This window comes from Eurypyga helias, unplaced genomic scaffold (genome assembly GCF_000690775.1).
Source record: "Eurypyga helias isolate BGI_N326 unplaced genomic scaffold, ASM69077v1 scaffold6576, whole genome shotgun sequence".
Taxonomy (NCBI): Eukaryota; Metazoa; Chordata; class Aves; order Eurypygiformes; family Eurypygidae; genus Eurypyga; species Eurypyga helias.
Window position 1 is genome coordinate 3,917 of NW_010255958.1, and position 6,535 is coordinate 10,451.

The following is a 6,535-nucleotide window of genomic DNA, read 5'->3' on the forward strand; positions in this document are numbered from 1 at the left end:
GGTGTTCAGCCTGGAGGAGGCTGAGGGGAGACCTGATCGCTCTCTACAGCCCCCTGAAAGGAGGTTGTCAGGAGGTGGGTGCTGGTCTGTTCTCCTGGGTAACTGGTGACAGGACAAGAGGAAACGGCCTCAAGTTGCATCAGGGGAGGTTTAGATTAGATAGGAAAAACTTCTCTACGGAAAAAGTGGTCAGGCACTGGAACAGGGTGCCCAGGGATGGGGTGGAGTCACCATCCCTGGAAGTGTTCAAGGAACATGTAGATGTGGCACTTGAGGACATGGTCTAGTGGGTATGGGAGTGTTGGGTTGATGATTGGACTGGATGATCTTGCAGGTCTTTTCCAACCTAAGTGATTCTGTGATTCTGTAACAGGAAAGCATGCGTGGGATGGCTAGAAGAGGGTGAGGTGGGGTGTGAATGTAGCAGGCTGGGGGTAAGCAGCAGTCTGGGACTTTTTTTAATTGTTTTCTAAACTTTGGCAAAAGACAAGCCACCTTTTCCCCCCATTTTCTTGGCTGCTGCCCTTAGAAAAAGCCACTGCAAGTGAGGAAAAGCCCTGCTGTGGGTGAGCCCATCACGCAGAGAGGCGCTTGGTTCCTGTCTGAGAACAGTTCAGGCTTATCTCCAGCTCTCCAGCTTCCGGCCGGATGGTGCGAGCCGGAGTAAGGGAGAACCGAAAAAGGAGTGAAAGAACAAAAAGGCAATGGGACTGCAGGAGAAACCAACAAGTGCCCATCAGGGGCAGGAAGCACAAAGTGTGGAGTCACGGTGGGGCTCCAGCTCCGTTCCTCTTTTCCTAGAAACCTCCTGGCTCCTCGCCCTTATCACAGCACATTCAGAAGAGCTCCTGTCGCTTTGGTTTGTCACAAAGACAAATATGGGAAGAATTTCTTTCCCAGCCCAACACTGCCAGGAACTGCTGCCACGTGTTCCCGGCCAGGCAGCAGCCACCCTCTACTCCAAAGGGTTTCTCCATCTCCCTCCCACAGCCCAAATCTTTCTACATTCAAAGTCCTACAGCAGATGATCAGCACAGCCTTTCCCTGAAGCAAAGGGGGTGGCACAAGTCCTGGTGGAGCTGGTTCAGCTCCCTCCCTGCTCCTGGGAAGCCGGATCCTAATGCTCAGCCTCCCCATACTGGAGAGGTTCCCCATCTCAGGTATCATCTCCCTGAGGTTCAGTCTGGCTGAACCTACAAATGAATTTGTGTGTTTTAAGCAAACATGTAGAATAATGCAAACGATGTGAGGAGGCCCTGGCTGGCTGACAGCCCTCTGGAAACGGTGGCCAAGTGATAACCAAAAAATACGTCAGCAGGCGTGTTCCTCCCCAGTGGCCTCCCACTCACACCCTCACTGCCTGGGCAGCCTGCTGTCAGTGTAGCAGACAAGTCATCCCTCTAAATTAGCTCCCTTGCACCCACCCACACCACAGACTCACCCCTCAGGGCTCCCCGCTGTGGGAAGATGTGCCTGGTTTACTTCAGATCCCATCAATCACCACGTACATTCCTGTCCCAGGCAGGGAAATTACTGAAAAGATATGTGGGTGAAAAGCAGGCTGGACAGACAGGTTTTTAATTGTGGTGCTGGGCTCTTGGGCAATACCGGGAGATCCCAGGGATCCCAGGGACCTCAAAGGCCATGTAGCACCTTATGGGATTAGCAGCAAGATCCTACTGCAAGATTCCCATGGGGAAGCTATTTAAACCCAGGGCCACATCGTTCCCCTTTCCCCTAGAATCATGGAATGGCTTGAGTTAGAAGGGACTTCAAAGATCATCTACTTCCAACCCCCTTTTCCCTGGAGGCCTGAACATCATGACTGACTCAGGATGTACAAGAACCTCACAAGCAAAACTACTGAAAAAGGCCAAGGAAAAAGTTACTGTGACATCAATGAAACTCCCATACTCTGGGAAGCTGGATCCCAACACTGCAGCATCCCAGCACTGGAGAGGTTCCTCATCTGGGACATCATCTCTCCTAGGTTCAGGCTGGCTGAACTCGGGAATGAATTTGTGTGAATGAATTTTCCCACCCAGTCTCCGCGTACTTGCAGACAGAGCAACTTGGGCACAGCCCCAGGGAGGAACAGCCTGGAGGCAGCCCAGGCTTGTTGGTGACAGCAGGGGACTTCATCCACCGGCACATCCCCCCGCAAATTCTAAATCCCACTTCCCTATCAGCACAGCACAGATGGCAGTGGCTCCCCATCACAGGGGGGTACATGTGCCCACCTCTTCTGTCACAAGCCATCCCACAGCCCTCGGCTGGGATGTTCCCCAGCTCCACCTCTGTCCTGCTGCAGAGAAAGAGGTTTCAACTCAGCATCTGCTCAAACTCCCTCCAGGATGGGAAATCTGAGGAGTTTATCCCCTGGTTGCTGCCTCCAAACCCTGTGAGCGAGGACAGGGTCAGGCAGGGTGCTGGCAGAGGCAGACTCCATCCCCGAGCTCCCTCGCTGCTGTGTGGGGAGGCTGTGGGAAATCATGCATCCCCAGGGCATCTCTGTTTTCAGCTCGAAGACAACCACATGCAGCATCAGCTTCTCTGCAGGAGAGCTCTGGGAAGACCCAAAGCACAGATGCCTCCACAGATTAAGCTAAAACTTCCCAGCAACTTCCCTAAATCAATCCCTGGGCCAGCCTTGCCTCCGCCTTTCCTCCAAGGGAATCCGAGGGGTGACATTTTGGGTGGGGGAGACACTGGAATATATACCACGATAATCTCCAAAGGGATTTTAGAGCCACGTCTCAGTGCTAAGGCTTGGCTGACTTTTTTTTTCCAAAAGGAAAAATGAGTGGATGTTATTAAGAGCAGTCAAGTTTTCTAAAAAATAAATAAACCTCAATTCTCCTCTGCATCAGTGCTCGGTAGGGTCAGTGATCACATGAAACCGCAATGAAAGCGGCCTCCTGTCCAAAGCCAGGGTGGAACAGGAGTAACTGATAAACCCTGGCTCCTTGAAGGCAGCATGAGCAGAAGGAGCTCAAGTAAAGGTACTGTCCCTTTAAAAAACAGAGGGGGCAGCATCAGAGACCTCCCCCACCCCAGGGAAATTAAACAAACCCACAGAAAATAAACCCTTATTTGCTGAATTAAGACAATGTGGTCCAGATGTTGGAGGCAGCGCTTGCACAGCCTGGCTCTCCGGAGGCCGGTTGCTGGCAGCAGGACGGCTCCCTCACTGCTTGTCACGTTTATCCATGAGCACAGCCCTGAGCAGCACTGGAAATATTTCCTTTTTTGGAAACCTTTGCTGATCTAGAGGAAAAAACCACACCCAACCCCATCACAGCCCCCACTGCAGCATCAAGACACCAGCCTGGCCCAGGAACAGGGCTGGGAAGGAGCGAGCCTGGGCTGTTCCCCCCCGGGAAGATGAGGGAGGACCCCTATCATGCTACAGAATTCAGCCACTCCTTGCAGGAGATAAAACTAATCTAATAAGGCCTAATCTGCACAAGCATCTTTATTCACACCATCCTGGCGGGATCTGATGGGCACAAGTGGAGGCATCCCCACCAGGCACACTGACCCCAAAGCATCAGGCCATGCAGGCACAGTCCAACAGCATTTTCCAGCTCGGATCACGTTCTCCCAGGCCTTTTCCCAGTCCCCGTGGGCACAGCCGAAGGAAGGGGGATGTTATGGATGGAGAAGCAGAGAGGAAGAAGAGCCTTGCCGGAGGGGGAACTGCTCCTGGCTGTGAAACCCCGAAGGAGAATTCATCACCTCTCCCATCCCAGCCTCACCTCCCCTTGCCTTCCCCCGGGGCTGCTCTCCCTTCTGTTGGGAAACTCCCTCCTCTGACTTCCCTGATGGACCAGCCCCCAGGGCAGCATTTTTGGAGGGGAACGTGGCAGATCTTCCAGGCTCTAACCTCCTCAAACAGGGTGATTTTAGAGCCACAGCTCAACTCTCTTGTCCTCTTCAGCTCACTAACCAAAACCAGGCACCTTCTCTTCCTTCCCCTGATTTTCAATGAAAAAAGGGCTTTTAAACCCAAACCCTGAATTCTAATCAGTATTTTTCTTCCTCCCTCCAGGCCCCCTTCCTTTTCCATCAATTAAGCTCCTTTAGCCAGAACTTTACAATGGGTTTTCAAGAAGGAAACCAAAAGTAAACTAAGTTTTCAAAAGTACAGTTTTTGAAAGACAAAATGAATTCCCCCTGGGAACATCAGCCAGCTCCACGTAGCTCCCGCCAGTGCACCCAGCTAAGGGGCAGACTCTCACAGGGAGGCAGGAACAGGCAGACCAAGCCCTGTGATGTGCATCTCAAGCTGTGGTCAGAGCCAGATGCCACCGAGGAATGTGTTTAGAAACGGTGGGAACAGATGGAGACCAAACGTGGCTGTAACACAGGGACCAGCACCCATCCCACAGCCCAGAGTCTTGCCCCTTCCTACACATCCCCTGTTCTTAGCCGGGACATGCTGCAGCCCTGCTCAGCTCTTACCTCTGCAGAACACCAGGCGCAGAGGGGGCTCACGGCCAGGCACTGCTTGCAGGAGTTCACCCCACGGGTAGTGCAGATGTTACCCCCTGAAAGAGCAAAATGGAGCGGTTACAACCTGCAGAGCCCAAATCCACATGTGTGCTGAAGTCTCAGTGCTCAGTCAGTAGCTTCGTGAGCAGACACAGCCCCCATCCCACCAGGACTCTGCTCTAACCCCTTTCCCAGCCCCAAAACCCCATGCACTCCCTCCTTGTCCCTTTTATAACCACCTCCCCAGCTGGGCTTCATCCTGCCCAGGACTAAGCATCATTTCCCACCTGCCAGCTTCTTAAAGGGCAATGTCATGCCTGTGTTGGAGTGAATCCCCCACCGCTGGTGGGGGGGGACATCTCTCCTTCTCCCTCCCTGAGACATTTTGGGGCAGCAGGGAGGGGGACAGGGTGAATTCCCAGGGGCGCAGTCTGGTACCCACAGCCCTGCCAACAGCTGGGGAACTGCTGCCTCTTCCCACTGACTCAGGGTGGTCGGTGCCTTCGTGTGCAGATGCTAAACTCAGCAGCTGGTCTTGGCTTGGGATCAAAGCCAGGGAAAGGAGGGGAGGGAAAGGGCATGAGTCTCGAAACGTGCCGGCAGCAGGTTGTACTGATGCCCCGGGCAAAGTTTGGGCTCTGTTGGTGGAAGTGGCAGTGGGGACTTAATGGAGAAGCATGCCGGCACCAGTTGTGAGGGTCAGAGGCCAATGGGTCTGTCTGGGGGATTAAAGGGCCCCAAAATGCTCTCATGGGCCCCAAGGCAGTGCCAATGGCTGCTGGGGCAGCAGTAGCTCCTCCGGCAGCGGCAGGACAGTGCGGCTCTGCGTTTCCTGCTGCCAATGGCTGATGCGGCGAGTGGGTGGGGGCACGGCTGCAGTGGCGTCACCCTCCACTCTTCCTCCCTCCCGTGGCACAAGCGTCTTGGCAGAGTTTTAGAATTCCCTGAGCAGAGCAGACCGTAGCCATGTGCCTGCTTGACTGGGGGAACGCTGCAACCTGGGCAGCCTGGGGGATGAAGCAGTGGGCACCGGGATCTCCCCATCCCTGCCCAGGGCTCTCCCAGCAGCTGCAGGCAGAAAACACGGCGTTTTCCACAGCTGCAGGAAATGCAACACTAAGCAGAAAGAGGAAACGATGAAACGATGTCGTCAGGTCTTTGGCCGGAACCACGGTGACGGCACCGTGTGCTCACGTTCCCTGGCACACAGCCTGGGAGGACCAGTGTGCATGCGTGTGCGCGGTGGTTGTGTGTGCAGTGTGTCGTGGATGTGCATGTCTGTACGAGGGTGGTGTACAGACATGCTCACAGGCTGGGCTGGACACACTGACTGTCCCAGGGGCTGCTTGGGGACAAGCCGCAGGGCACTGGGGCTGGTGTGCCCTCCGCCACCTGCACTCCCCACTGGTCCCACTAAACCAAAGGCTAAATCCCAACTGCCTGGCTCAGCACCAGCAAAGGGGTGGCATCCACTCCCAGAGCTCTCTCCGTACACCAAAATACCCAGAGACAGCCTGTGAGCATGGCAAAGATTTTAAATTCAGCATAGCCCAACAGGGTGACAGGTTGACCTCTGTTGCTTTCTGCACCAAGGACACTCAGCAGTGTGCTAGCAGCAATATTGCATCTTCGGGTGGACAGGTCAGGACAGCCTGGGCTTGGCGAGGGGAAGCCCAAGGGCTCCCATGGGAGCAGCGGTACCAACAGCACTGGCTCCCGCTTCTCACGCCTGCTCCTGCCGCGTCCCTGTGAAATCCCTCCTGCCTGCCAAGCACCAGCGGCTGCAGCCCAGCACCGGGCCACGTGCCTTGGATTTGCACTGTGCCGTGCAACTGGGAGCCAGTTCCAGCGCGGCCGGCAGCGGCTCAGCCCTTCAGGGACAACAGGGGAAGCATTATCCTGGCAGCCCTTGGGATGGGGATCCCTTGGCAGCTCGGGGTGCTCAGGATTAAACTCTCAGAGCTGCCAGCCTGGAGGCCACGTGCCTGAACATGGGAGCAGCTTCCAAAACTGCAGGTCCCTGGGGAGCGCCAGTGCTTTG